This window comes from Anas acuta, chromosome 18 (assembly GCF_963932015.1).
Source record: "Anas acuta chromosome 18, bAnaAcu1.1, whole genome shotgun sequence".
Taxonomy (NCBI): domain Eukaryota; kingdom Metazoa; phylum Chordata; class Aves; order Anseriformes; family Anatidae; genus Anas; species Anas acuta.
Window position 1 is genome coordinate 10,175,143 of NC_088996.1, and position 15,922 is coordinate 10,191,064.

Consider the following 15,922-nt stretch of genomic DNA (forward strand, 5'->3'; position numbering starts at 1 on the left):
CAAAATCTCTTAAATAGGGCTACAATTTAGGAAGCTACCAAAGCACAGATGTAATATATTCTACTGAAATACTTCAGTGCTATTGTTTCTCATCAGAAAAGTTGCAGCAGAAGCTGTGGGTGCCCCATCCCTGGAGGGGGCTTTGGGCAACCGGGACTGGTGCAGGAGTACCTCCACACAGCAGGGGGAGGCACTGGGGGGGCTGTAAGGGTCCTTCAAATCCAAAACATTTTGTTGTTCTGTGATTCATTCTCTGACAAGTCATCTTGAAGGGACTGTACAGCCTAATAATGTGCTTTGAAGAGCATTAAGGAGGCCAGTCTGTCCAATTCATCTTAATTGAATCAGAGACAGTATATGCTTTCATTTAATTAGGCCACAGATAAAGAACATCTCAACATATGGAACGCCAGTCAAGGATAAATCATTAGATAGCAGTGTAAACTTGAAAATACGTCAGGCCAAAAAACCACGCTGCATAATTCAGAAGGTTGGTGAAACATCCCTTTCCATCAAAGCATTGGTGACATGAGGAAACAGTAAGGAAACACTTCACAAAGAGGTGGCTAAATATCTAGTAAATTTAGAAATGAAAGCATTTTGAGAAAAATGTAGTTAGTCCAAAAGTAATGCTGCTTCTTTCTTTATAGAGACATAATACAATAAGGCATAGTACTCTACCACAAACTATAGTTGCAATTAAATAGATTATTCTACCCATCCATTAAGAAGATCTAATTATGGAATGTCATTAGCAAGGCCCTAATTCCATTTATTTTGATTATTACCTATTAGTTTTCTCCCTTTATTGACAGACATCACTTTTAAGTTTTTATCTTTGAAGTTAGAATAACATTAACAGACTTAAACAATTTTTTTAAAAAACTAGCTATAACTGCATGATTTTGTACAAGGATTTGGACATCAGAGAAATCAAGTTGAAACACTTTTTCCTATCTCCTTTTCTGAAATTCTATTAAATTTTTGTAACCTATGGTTTCCTGTCATTGGACTTATCGATACCTCCACCTCTCTTTAATCAGAAAGAAGTTATATAAAAAATGCAAAGCTTATAAAAAAATGATGGGAGTGACTGTGTAATGCTTTTTTAAGGTGAAGTGTTTGGTGCTCATGTGCACATTTAGCTCAACACAACTTCAGCACTGGCACAGCTCAGCACCACAGCATGCTGGCATATCCTCTGCAGGCAATGTTTCTCCAGGCTGTGGTTCTTTGAGTCTTCTACAACAGGACAGCAGGAGTACAACATTTCACATTCCCTTTCCAACTAAAACTATATTTTTTTAATCCAATTTCACAGGTATCACTCAGCATTATTAGCACAGCAGCAGGGTGTGCTCATTCCACTGCCACCAGCGCCGAACCTCTTTCTGCCTGCCGGAAGATGCACTGAGCACTCCTACACAATCAACGTCTTCCTAAGCACTCTCAATTTTATAGATGTAACACAGTAGATTTGTGACGCTTTAGTTTTCATTACAGTTATAATCTTACTTACTCTTTATTTTTTGTGTTAAAGAAACGGCTTCAATATCAAGTTCATAAATCAAGCGCAGTTCATTAGGCACTGAAAAGACTCCCACTGACATAAATGCAAATTCTGTGTTAATGTTAGAAATGCCTAGAAACCCACTGTTTCTGTGACCTTTTTCTAAATTTGTCTTTACCATCAAGGTTTCTGAAGCAGTATTTTGCATCCAGTACATTTTACAAAACAACTGTTAGCCTGTTCAATTCAGAGAAGCTTTCATTTGTTTATAGAATTTTCCCTTAAAAAGTGGTTTCTTCAAAACTGGTATGCTGTGCCATACTAACTTGCAGTACTGAGTTTTTTCTACCCCATATCAGTGTAAATATAATGCTTTTCAAATACATAGGTGCTATAAATACTTAATGATATGTAGCGACAATGTTTATGCACAAATAGGCATGCAACGGCATGAACAAAAGCCAGTGCAAACAGCATGTGTCTTAGTGAAATATTTTAAACCAGGTATAATACGCACGTTCCCACATTTGGTGTTTGTGATTTATAAACCCCACTTCCAAAAGCTCTGAGTGCCTACTTGCAGCTCCTGCTGACTCTGATGGTGAACGCAAATATTAAGGGGCATATAGATTGCACAATATCTGTGCATATATGTCAAATGTGTGTCCATGAGGAATTGCATATCCTCTTTACAGTAGGGCAAATTTTACCAAATGGTCTTCATTCAAAAAGCATTGTCATGTTAAAGGTTCCATTTTTGAGAAGAGAAAAAAAGATAATCTGTGTATTAAGGAGGTACTTTATTTTTAAATGCGATCATTTTGAACCACAACTTCAGGAAATGTTTAATTTTTGGAAGCCCGTATTGATTAAGATGCATTGGTTGCTTACTGCAATGACTAATAACCCAAATTCTTGGAGCGTATCCCAACAATATTGGCAAAACAAGCAGTAATGAACCTGAGTGAATGGACTGTACTCTGACAGGAGCAGAGAGATTAAAAAAAAGTGCTGTGCAATGACAGCTAATGAGAAACAAATAAAACGGCACTTCATCCATTTTAGGACTACTTGAAAATAAACTTTTATTTTAGTAGTCTTTTTTGGCCTATTATGTCACTGAAGTGACTTAATTTAGGTATACAACGTACCTCCGACTTAATTTAGGTATACGATGTACCTCCCTGAGGTAGGCCTGAGGCCTTCCAGCATCCGTCTGGGTGCAGCAGCGGTCTCCTTGTTTGACCTGAAGGCTTTATTGTTACAAAATACAAAGCACTGGGAAACACTTTGATTTGATTTGAGCTTGTAAGATCAGTAAACAGCTGCACCTTCTCACATAAGAGCAAAGGATTAGTCTGGAATGGTAGAATAGAACATTTTCTACCCCACTCGTTGCATAATGCACTTCCAGAAAAAAAAAAAAAAGTGTTTTTCTATTTTGCTTAATTTTACCTCTGTGTGGCATGTTTCTAAATTAGGCACATTAAAAATAAAGCCATTTGTGTTTGACTGCAGTCTTTCATGTTATTTATTGCAAATCCCCCTTATGCAGGAATATTGAACAAAGTCTGTTGATTGCACAGCTCTTTTGGTTTTCATGAATGGTCCCAATCATGCTCTTGGCACACGAGGACACAAGTGACAGATGTTAAAACTCTGAGGGACTGAACATATCTCCTAAAAGTTACAGGACTGCTTTAATTTCTCCTTTATTTTCCACAGCCCTTTTTTATTTTCCTGCTTCCTCTCCTAAAGCACTTTCCCTTGGAGGCCAGAACTGAGCTAGGGCTGTCAATTTGCCATTGGCACCTGTTCCTTCACCCTCAGCACTTCCTTGAGTTCAGACCTTCCATATTGACAGCTTCCACCTTCCCTTGGTTAATTCTTATTTCCTCTTTTATATTACCTACCACTCATATGTGTAGAAGTGTTCTATCTTAATGAAGAAGTAGTGAAAATTATACATTAGTGTTGACTTAATTTAATCTCGAGATTGAGAAATGAATTTCATTCTGCAGAACAAAGTCAACAGGACAAAATGAATAAACTTTGAGGACGACCGTATGAAGTCTCTGCTCGTTAAAATTCTTATTTTAGTTAAGTGAAGTAAAAAGCTTTTTAGTATGTTCAGAAAGCAATGCCGTAAATGTGTGGTGAGGAATGGGATTTTAGGTTCCCAGATTTAACAATACAACATGACTCATTTATTTGTAAGTAGGTCAATCTGTAGGTACTAATATAGACCTTGAAAAATAAAAGTGGATTTGAACTAAGGAAGGATTTCATAAAGCTATTTATAAGAGATATCCAGGTCTTCTGCCTGTTGTGTGCAAGGACTGAGGGGCTCAAATTACCTTTAGTTAATTTCAAATTGTTTTCTCAGGAAGAAAACCATTTGGGATAATTCTAGATTTCAAGTTATTCTAGAAAAAAAACCTAGAAAATTACTGAAGAAAAATCTGTGGCAATGAAAGAAAGAATATTCTTCATAAAAATAACATATATATACAAACTGCCTTCCTAGCACAGGTTTTATATACATTCTGATACCTGACTGTTCCCAGCTCCCTCTAACCTCAGCTCTGCAGGAAGGCTGCTTTTTAGCCTTATTTCTGGACAAGGTGTATATGAATTTTTATAAGCTACTACCTATACAAACACACTAAAAGTAATCATTCACCTATGCTTATTTGAATTCCTATTCAACAAAATTATCACGATTTACACAGTGCTCTTCATTTCAAGTAATCAAGACTGTGCAACTATATCGTCTCCCTGTTTTCCAAATCACTGTATCAGTAATGCACATTTGAAATGTGACAGTGCATATTTTTATATACTTTACAAAGATCAGAAGTAAAAACTATAAAGAAAGTTGTGCCACACTTCTATAAAGTGATATGCTAACTTTTTAAAGTAAAATAGCAACAGTCTTTTGCTGTTATTTATGTATAATACTTAGACTTTTTTGCTTGCTTTCAAAGCTTCGAAAGTCAGACTTCTAAACATTAATGCATTGCAAAGCACCTGTAGAACCATGCATTAGGAATATCTGAAGGACAAAAGCTAGAATATTTTCAAAAGGTTTCTTTCTTTCTGAAAAAATATTTTTAAATTCAACAATGAAATTAAAGCAGATAAATATGCATCACATTCTTTTTAACCAGATTTTTTTCTTTGGAATAAGAAAAACATTATAAAAATAGGTTTTGCTAAAAAGAGATCAGAAGATTTCATTTTCAAGAAGTATCACAGTATTAATGTCAAGTTCTGATGTAATTGTGCTTTTTCTATGTGTTTTTAATTAGTGTTAGTGATAAGTGTAAGAGATGGAGAAAAGAGTTTTTAAATTCTTTTTTTTTTTTTTTCTTCACATTGGTCTTACCCATTCTCTGACAACACAGGGACACAGAGAAGAATAATACTGACCACATGGACTAGCAATAAGTAACTTACAATTTGCATACTTCACAATTAGACACCCAAAAGAAATCATTGATAATAAAGCAACTAGTAAGAAAGGAAGAAGGGTTATTTGCAAACTAAATATATATAATCCATCTCAGAATAACTTTTCCAATAAATAAAAAATAAAAAAGAGAAAACCCTAAGATTCAGAAAATGGCTTTTTAAGATGTTAGATAAAAACTGCTTTAAAAATTGTATCACTTCCAGTAAGCTCAGCCTTCAGTGTTGTTTTTGTTTTGTTGTTTGTTTGTTTTTTTATAAACTCTTCTTAATCATTGTCCTTGAAGCTAATCATTTGATATTATTCTGCTAGTCGTTCAATACCAATAGGGTCCAACCTAAATAGCTACCAGAATAACCAGATTTCTTTTTTTTTTTTTTTTTTTTTTAAAGAGGAAACAAAAGTAGCCAAATCTATGCATATGCTCTTTGTAACTATTTTTATAGAGGCTTTTATCTCCTTTCTGGTCCATTCTTTGCTGGTCTGATGCTCCTGTTGCCGTAGAAACAGACCTGAAGGTAGCTCTGTTACAGATTACAACGGTTTTCCCAACACAGAGAAATTTCTTTCACGCCTTAGTTCAGCAGGTACCCTCCTCGTGGGGACAAAAAGAAAAACAAATAAATCAATCTCAGACTCTTATATCTATTAAGTTCTCATTAGCAGAATTTATGGTATGCTTCTGCTTTTACTTTATGAGCTCAGCTTATGATCGCTGGTATTTTAAGGATTAAGTTTCATTAATCACATGGGTCACACTCCTGTTTATCTGCAAGGGAATAGCTGAAATCAAATTATGAAAGGAATCATGATTGGCACAACGGTATTTCAATGGAAGCAGCAGTATTTTGCTCTTCACTGCAGATAATATGCTGTTGGTTTAAAATCTGTGTGCATAAACTTTCATCAGCATGTCACAAAAATCTGACCAATTATAAAAACAAATAATTATTTTCTGACAGTGATGTTATATAATTCATGCTCCGATATCACTGGCTATTTCAAGACAATCTGATCTTTTCCAAAGCCTAAAGAAAATCTACGAACTACCTGGATGTTACCCCAGTGATGGACAGCTAAGAGGAAGAGGAAATGAACAAATAACAAAAGCAAGCCCAAGCATAAAACCGAGCTTGTTTATGCAAAGCTACCCAAAAGCTTTACCAGGACCAGACAGAAAAAACAGAGCTCAGCAAACAGGAGGGTGGTGGTGGCTCTCTTGCTGGTAAAGGTCTGACCCAACCTCCCCTCTCTCTTTTCCCTCTAGCCCGTGATCAAAGCACGATGATAAAAGTATCCCGCTGCCTCCTACAAAGCACAAGTGCTTCTTGTTCCCCCAGCCCCACAGGCAGCTTCCCGGAATTGTGATTTAAATTAAGAGACAGAGCCTACACCAGTTTATCTCAGTGAGCGTTGGCAAATTTCTCCCAGCACCCCAAGGAAACAGCCACCAACAATTTACAAAGATAGGTATGCTCCCTGGTGACACATCCCAGAATTATTTGTAGCATATGGGATCTACAGTGCTTTTCAAAATTAGCCCACTCATTTTATTCCAAATTAAGATTTCATCTAATTTTGGTGCAAGAACTGCCACCTCAAAAAACAGACAGTGCTAAAAGCGTTTGGCATTCTGCAAAATTTTCTCAGTGGTCTGTGCCTGCGTACGTTCCTCCCAGCTAATAAGTTCAGTATGCCATAATCAGGTTTTATTTTTAAACATGTGATTGTGGGGGTGGAACCTGATAGAAATGGTTATATTATATTTTACACATGATATCTCACGTAACAAAACATTATCGGTAAGCCTGACGCTTTTTCCCCCCTCTACACCCTAATATCACATCATTAATATTTACATACAGCTTAAAGATTGACACAGCAAACTTTTGGAAAGGGTTTCCTTGTAAGATGACATGGAAATAATTAAATTCTACTTAAATTGCACAACTAAATACCCTCTAACAATTGTGCAGGGAAAATAAGGGCTGTTGGAAAAACTTCAGTTTTGGGGATTCAAAAAAGTTTTGACTGTAAATGAGCACCCAGCAGATCACTTAATCAGTTGTACTTACTGCCATTAAAACTGCAACCCTATCAACAAGATTTCTTTTTACTACTGGGAATAACTTTGCTGAGAGCTCTCCTTCTATAATATCACTGCCTAATAATTGTTCTCAAATGCTAACTTCTTATGAAAATCACTGATATTTTTAGATTCATCATTTATATAAATTTTCTATCTCTCAGCAGTACTTTCTCTTCAGTTATTAACTCTTTCAAGGATCATCTGTGCTATACTCTATACTGCACAGCAAAAATCAAGAAAAATGTAAACTCAAGTTCTTTAATGATACAATTTTCGGCAATTGAATTGATTTGGCTGGAGAAAAATAAAAAAGATATTCTTTATAAATCCAAAGCTTCCAAAGCTGTGAATTGTCCAAACTCAGGCTATAACAAAGAACAGCTGAACTGCACCTGCCCCATGTCGCAGGTGCCAGCCCTGTGAACCAAACCACTGAAGATGCGATGGAAGATCCAGGTAAGTGTGGCTTCAGAGTTGCCATGAGGTGTAGGCAGTCACCCGTCTCACATGTCCCATAAAAAGGGGAAGGAGAGGATCTGCATGGCTCTTTTCAAGAGCTCCTTTGAGAAAGTCAATCCAAGAACTACCTTATAGATCATAGATCATAGAATATACCTTGGTGGAGCACAAGGAGTGGGGTTCAAGGAAGCACATGAACCAGCTGCAGGTGCCAGCAGAGTATGTGCAGACTGTACACACAATGCACACATCATCTTTTTATTTGGTTTTGGAGATTTATTTTTTTTAATTTTCCCTCCCAGTCATTAAAAGGATCCTTGACTTGGGTGATCCTGTTTGAAGTGCAATTCACTGTCAGTATACTCCAATATCTGCATTTCAAAATAGCTGATTAAAAATGATTATTAAATAATTAAGAGTTTTGATAGGCAAATCTTCCCTTCAGTTAGTTTGTATGGTTTTGAGATCAAAACAACAAGTATGTACCCCAGCAGCATGAAACTTTTATTTTGCCATATGCTACTTTGGATATTCTGCAGAGATTAAGAAGTCAGAGTAATCATAAGAAATAAAATATTTGGTTTTATAATAAAAGTATTCTTCTTGTATTTTACTTTTTTTTTTTTTTTTTTTTTAAAGTACTTACTGCATTGAGTGTGATCTTATTTTAGTAACTAGGACTAGCTTTTGGGGAAAAGGAAGTAGGAATATAGTAAAGAATATCATATTTTGACAAAAGCTATGTTTGCATTGTAAATATTTTATAATATCTACTAATGTCTACTGTAGACAAATTCATTCTGATTAATACAGAGATTAATACACACTAAGTTGATATCTCAACTTATACATGTACAGATTTCTATATTTTCTTTCCTTAGGGTATACAGTGCAAGATTAATAATTTTATTGCATCAGAGCTGTTTAAGAATCACATCAAAAAATTCATAAAAGCATCTCCTTAAGAAAGAGTTTTTGATATTCTGGCAGGCAGTAAACTTTGTTATTTGACAGATTTGCCTGCCTTTGTGTATCTTTTGTAATAAAGTGAGCAGATTTTTATTTTAATTAAAAAGAAAATATTTCTAGTATAAGATTGCCTATTGCCCAAAACTTGGATTAGCAAGAAGAAAATTCTTGCTGGCTATAATATTTGTCAGTGATGCCTGTTTGTTGTTCAAGTCCCTCGCAATGTGAAACATAGATGATTGTTGCATTTCATTGCAAAAACAACCAAATGGTTAAAAGCAAATCAGAGGCAGCCTGCTGCCGTGTTTCATTATCCCTGGAAAAACGGCTGCAAAGCTTTCTGATTAAAATCCTTTTTTAACTACGTTCTACAGTAAGTCTTAATACTATGTTTTTTTGTTACTGCCTTCGTTTTCCATGACTTTTTTGTTTGTTTGTTTTGTTTTTATTTTTTAAATTCCCAGCAAAGACTGGTAAAGCAACTTCATCTTTCACTCTGAAACTTGGAAATATTTCTTAAAAAAACTTGGAAATATTCTGAAACTGTCTTTCTAACATATAAACAGTCTGGATATATAAAGAAAGCCAGCAAAACAAAAAAATGAGCAAAGGAAAAAAAAAAAAGAATAACAAAAATCATTGAAGATTTCAGCACCTGGCACTGAACAGAAAAGGAAAAGCAGTAAGATGACTACACAGCTCAGGACAGCCCACCTGCACCCATTTAGCCCTGCTTAACACAGTGGTGTGGCTCCTGAAGGATTTCTATCACAACAGCAGCTCCCGAACTGCCTGGGGTAATACTGCCCGGCCAAGGAGCACTGCTCCAAGCTTAATGCCAACCCCAAGCCCACTGCTGGGTCATTTTCCACTGGTGCTCCCCCAGTACCTGAGCTTCAGCTTTTCTTCTAATTCTAAGACCACAGGGCTTAGAGCATGAAAAGCATAACACAGACTCACAGGACTCGTCTTGCCTCTCCCCAGTGTCTGGGTGCAAAATTAAACCTATAGCACCATTTGGAAAAGCACCATAAGCCCCCAAACAAGGTGCCTTCACTTTTTTAGCAACCTGCTGCAGCATTTACCCCTCATTGCCCCCAAAGCCATCACTGTTCAGCAGCCAAGGCCCCCTCCACAAGCTGCCTGCATGATCCTTCTTACATCCCAGCAGCCAGGGGAAGCAGCCAAACACCTTCAAAGACCTTTAGCATTTCCCTTTTTTGCTAAATTCCCCTCTGGAAGGGCTGCAGAACTCTACAAAAAGCACCGAAAATCGGCGTTCTCACTTCTCAGCCATCCCCACACTCCCAACACCCTGGTGTGAAACGCGGGCTGCGTGCGGCCCACCAGGAGGCCTCGAGGCTCCTGGAGGAGCACCTGCAAGGAGGCCTGGCTCCTTCCTTCCTGCACTGCTGCCTTCACCATCAGCTCACACTGATCCTCCACCCCCATTTTATTACCTCACACCATTACACGTGGAAAAAAATCTGAACTTTTAGTATCGCCCTCCCGAGTTCTTGTCAGCCCACCCTCCTGAGAATTGTGTAGTGATGTTATTGCAATATCCCAGCTACTCGTGCGCATATTCAGCTCCTGCAGAGTCCCGTGGAACCTCAGTTGTTCAAATTTAGAATGATTTCTTTTGCCAAATGCGCTTAAGAGAATAAAACTCCCAAATAATTTCAATATCAAGAGGTTTATCCACGTTAACATCTTTTCCATCTATGTCACCTTCACCATCCCGGAGGTCAGTTACTCTGCCGGCTGAGATGAGATGGCTTTGCTGGTTCGTTTTGCGTAAGCATAATCTTATCACTTCATTCTCTCCCAGGTGCTTAAATATTAAGAACTCACTGCAATTCGGAGTAGGAAAGTCAGATTTAATCTCCCTTGACAGTATAGTCACTTGTGTCCCTTCTCCCACCCCCCCCCCCCCCCTTTTTGACTTTTTAATTTCTATTTATTTATTTAGCTTATAAACCTCCTTTGAATCCTATATTATTCCAAGTCTGAAAGGAGAATAGTACTGGTACAAAGACTGCAATATGTGAGCTCTCATACAATCTATATTGTTTTATAGACTCATTGTTTTAAAAAGTTAATATATTCAGACAGTATTTTAAAGTACTGGGGTTTTATTTTAATTCTAATTCAGTTTGAAAACAGTCTGGTTACTACATTTCTTTAAGAAACAAAGAAAAGATTTAACACTCAATTTTAAAGTATCTTTTTTGAAAGAAATTCAATTAGTGGTCCTTTAAAGTCATCTTAGTGAAGCTAGTTACTATCACAGTCAATTTTAGAGGTTGCTCATATATTTACAGTAGTTTACTCAAATTAAAGTATTTCATCAACAATTTAGAACAGTTTTATGAACACTAAGTAAGCTTCCAAAAATAAAAGAAAAAAGATCTGAATTGGAGATGATGCTTTGAGTAGAGTATAACAGCAGCAGGCTTGAAATACAGGAGCTGTTAAATAGTGCTCAGTAGCATCACCTTAAAAGATGGTCATGAAGAAAAGATGAATATTTTCTATTCAAACCACAGGGACACATTAGATAGTGATAAGTTCCTGCATTGTTATTTTGCTAAGACATTGCAGACTTACAATTTTTTTTGATTGTCTGAATTCTTGTTGATCCAACTGAAACAAAATATTGCTCCCCAGGCACCATCACTTCAGCACTTGCCACAGAGAAGACCACTTTATTCACCAATAATATTTTCCTTTTGGCACAAACCCAGCTCTTTTAACCTCTCATTTCAGCTAACCTGAGTAAAACAAAAAGGAGGGGATTTTAGGCTTCCCTCTTATTTGCATGCACCTTTATTAAGGCGCTTAAGTTGAAAGTAATAATAATGACTTTTTTTCTCTGTTACAGCTATAGAGTACTGCAGAAAAAATGTTACACAAGGAGACAATATTTGTACACCACTATTTTTAGCATATTACAGGATTTTATACAGCTGCATGGTCAAAATTTACTGTCAAATCCTTAGCTGTATGGCATGTAAGAAAGGCTATGAAATAAGAAAAGGGTTGTGCATAGCATAGTCTGAAAATCTTTTTTTTGTTTTCTGAATATCCAGAATTTAAAACCAAGCTTCACTGCAACTGTCCAGTACATTTGGAGAAATTCCTGACACTGGCAGTAGAGCCTCGCCTTTCCACAGGGCATTGCTGCTGCCAAAAAAACTTCACAGCTTTGACAAAAACTTCACTACATGACAGAAATCTCTTTGCACATGATTTAAAGTAATCCAATTCTCTCTTCCAAAAAAATAAAAATAAAATTAAAGATATGCTTAGCCCTCTCCCTTGTATACACATTCAGCTTCCATGGAAGTCAGAACACCACTTACAAAAGCTAAGGGTTTTCCAACCCCTTTGGATCTTTGTAAACAATTAACAAACTTCACCACTCAGGAACCCTCCACATCCCTCGAGGCCTGTAGTGTAAATGCCATACCATCTCGCCTCAAGACAAATCTATAAATAAATCCTTGCCATCATGTCCTAGATACCCAGACCTCCGCAGGACATTTGGGAATACGCACCTTCAGGTACTGCCTCCTGTGGCTGTAAAAGGCAATTTTGTTTGAGTGGGAAACCTGTACATGGAAATGTTTTTTTTTATGCTAATCCTTGCTAACTGGCTGCGAGGCATCTATCTGGCTGGTAGACTTTGGGGTCTCCTTGTCAAGTAGAATAAATATGACTGATAATTATTCCAATGAAATATTCGTGAGGATTGCCTGCTTTATGTGAAAAGTGCAGTGAGTGCTAGCTTGTAACTTTTATTGAAGCAGAACAATACTCCCTGGAAGGCTCAAGCACAGAGAATGCCAAGCTATTCGTTAGCGGACCCGCACTGTCCCTTGGTTCCGACCTGCTGGCTCCACTCTGCTCTTGCTACGAACATCACAGTGTTGTGTAAGACAAAAACTGCCATCTCTCATAATAAATGTCTATTGCTTGAAAAAGCTTACAGGAAAAATAAATAAATAAATAAATAAATAAATAGAAAACAGCACATTTCCAAGGATATGTCTGATTGCAAAAAAAGCAGAAATTTCCTCACCTGAGAAAAACATAAGGAAGATATATTTATGCAGGTGGATATGTTTATCTCTCTCTCTCTCTCTCTCTCTCTTTTTTTTTTTTTTTTTTATACATGTTTGACAAGAGAGAGACAACTGCAACCTGTGTATTGCACTGCCCTGGAAATTTTCTTACATTAATGGCAATATTGCACTCTCCTACAACTAATGGAAAGGCAAAGACACTGGAGAATTTGAATATTCAAATGAATGGTGCACTTGCACAAAACAATTTAGAAAAGGACTTTTAAAATATTTAAAAATCTGCTAAATATTATGATAAGCTCTATAATACATTACTTTTCTGAACTAAGCTTGTACTGACTAGGATAGGAATAAGTTACTGAACTGTAAAAGGGCAGACATAATAGTCAAACATTTCAGTAAATTAAAGTATAACATTCTACAATCCTCTTTGTTTAATAGGACCCACTAATGTACCACAGTTTTAATAAAACATTTATTTTCTGTTTGCTTTTAATCTTAAAAGCGTTTTTCAGATATCACTTCTGTGTAAATATTGAAAATGATCATTTTGCAACCCTAATACTAAAATAAGGCATTTGGTTTATATATTTAATCACGAAAGCAAAAATAAATAAATAAATAAAATCAGGAAGTACAGTCAGCAATATTAAAGACTATTAAAAATCTGCCACGTAGCAGATTCTAAAACAGGGAAGAGATTCTTGGTAAACTTAAATGGTGTCACAAATGTTCATTCTTATTTACGAACTCCAGGGAAAAACAAACGGTTAACAAAAATCAAAACCATTCAAGAATCAAGCCGTTCACTGCAGATACAGAAGAACAAGCCACAAGTGTCACCGCTGAAATTTTCAAACAACAATGCTTGTTTTTAAACATCTTATTTCACACCTGAGCGTTAAAACAAATCTTGTTTTGTTTTGTTCTGCTTCGTTTTTAGGACTGACCAAAGCAAATCAGCAATGGTATGAGCCGTGTTGAGAGGAGGAGTAGCTGGACAGGCACAGGAGTGTGTTGCTGACGTGCTGGCCCCCGTTAGCACTAACATTTTGGCACTGATACTGGTGATGCTGCATTTCATCCAGCTTGATGGCTGCTAAGACTGCTGGGCTGAAGGCGTGTCAGCATTAATACTGTAGGCACTATTGCCTGCTTTGGCTTTTACTGATAACGCTGTCCTTTACTGGGTTTGGTACCAACAGCAGCTGATATGTGAAGGGCTCCTACCAAAGTCCAGGTGAGAGGTCCTGGAAAACCAGCTCATGCAGCGTCAGTGCTGGCACTGCCCGGCACCTGATACAGGAGGTGTACATGGGGTTATAAAGTCGGAGAATCACCCAAATGCCACCCAAATGAGCAGGCGTGCTTGGACCACGCCTAAAGTCATCTGCAGCGCAGGGCAGTTCAAATCCACAACTTCCAAAGTCCAAAAGACAGCTTTAATTGCTACACCTTTCAGACAGAGCCAATTTCCACACATCCCTCCAACGTTTAAATAATTCAGGAGCTTTCAGAAAAGGACGGTCATGAAAAATAATCTCGGCTTCTTGTTCCTGCCTTCACAATTGTTTCTGCAGCACAGCCTGCTAAATAAAGTGCACCTGCCTAATAAAATGCACCAAGAGCCTGCCTGCTACAAACATGATGAGCCGAAGCCAGGCTGCAGACCGGCTCCCTGGCTGCGCCAGGCAGGGAGGCTGCACGAACGCCTACAAACCCTGCTTTATCTTCCAGGCAAGGGCTCTGACCGCTACGGTATTCTGCTAAAGTCTCTTCCTTTGACTCCTGTCAGAAAAATTGACCTCGGCTCTGTTAAGTGACTTCCTACAAAGAAGCTGTGCTCTAAACTAAAGGGAAAGAGATGCTATGTGTACAGCTCAGAATAACCCTCAAAGCTCCCAAGGAGTGCATTGCAGCTGCAGTGGCATTTCCTATCCCCTGGTCCCTTTCACCATGCCTAATAAACCTCGGCACCATCCACATTCTTTACAGGTAATCAGTAACTGCTCAGTGCTTGGAGCCAGATTTGCTGAGTCTTACACCCTGACTTGATCTTTGGATCTCCTTCACTTCTGGTGACTACACCCGTACGCTGCAAGGCCCTTGGCACAGATGCTTTGAATTGCACTGCTGGAGCAAATGTACTTTTGGGGTATCACGAGGCTTAAACTGCGGTATGTAACCAGGGCTGCAGCAGGAGCAGCTGATGAAAGATGACGAAAATTTGAGATGAGGAGAGAGGCTAAGAGCCGAAAGTGAACAGGAAGAAAAAGATGTCTGGAGATACAGATCCATAATGGAACATTTTGTGATAGATCAGAACAGAATATGGAAAGAGATGGAAAGGTGAAAAGAAAGGTTTCAGTTACAATTATATTTTTAATCTGATTAAGTTGATTTTAGCAATGGTATGCAGAATATTGTGAAGCTTCTTCTATTTTAAGCTGTTGCCAAAGTAGTAGCAATTGAAGCTAGGTGATATCTTGAGAAAGACAGTTTCTTTAAAATGCAGCTGCATTTGGAACTCCTAAACAAAGGTCCTATTGTAATAATTTCAATATTTTCATGATTACAACTACTTAAATTTAGCATATCTATTTCATGACATCATACTGTAAAGTTCATGGTGCATTTGTGGACCTGTCATTAAGATAGCAGTACCGTTAAGCAAGCAGCATCTTTCATTTCCTCAAAATAAACAGTTTTTAGTGCTTCACTTCTTCTTGCTTACCTACCTGAACAACATACAAAGGATCTAGGACTGGAGTCATGTCATGTAACTTTACAAATCTAATCTGCCTTTTGATACAGCAGAGAAACTCTCCCTCCGCTGCCACCCATACCCAATGCCCCTGTGGGTTACGCTGCCATGAAGTTGCTGCAGCTCTCTGCTTCTGAATTCAGTTCCTCAAGCCTCAAGTTTTCAAGTAGGATTTCAGAGGGCAGTAAGTTAAACCAGTTAGGAGGAGATCAATGAGAGGGGTCAGGACTCCCAGTAAGTGGGGACGGGGAAGGGGAAAGATAGGAAGAGAAGAAATGGCTGTTAAGGACTGCAGCGTTTCTGCCAGCAACTTCAGTCTGCTGCCACACAGCTCTTAACTTAAGCATTTCTTATGTGCCTAAATTTAGATTATGTGAAATGTGTTTAAAAAACAAGCTGTCTTAAAAATACTTTCCAGTTCTTGGACATTTCCCTGTACTTGAGCTTAAAAATAAGAAAAGTTTTTAACATCTCTAATTTTCCAGAACCTCTTACAGCTTCTACCCATATATTGTTCATTGATCTCATGTCTAGCATATTAAAACAATTCATGAGAAGCTCATTAAAACCT

General features: G+C 37.6%; 1 protein-coding gene across 4 annotated transcripts in view; it reads right to left on the reverse strand.

Annotated features, from left to right (window-relative positions):
* The window catches only part of PRKCA (protein kinase C alpha), a 170,007-nt gene that overhangs the window by 79,348 nt on the left and 74,737 nt on the right, over window positions 1-15,922 (reverse strand). The window lies entirely within an intron of this gene.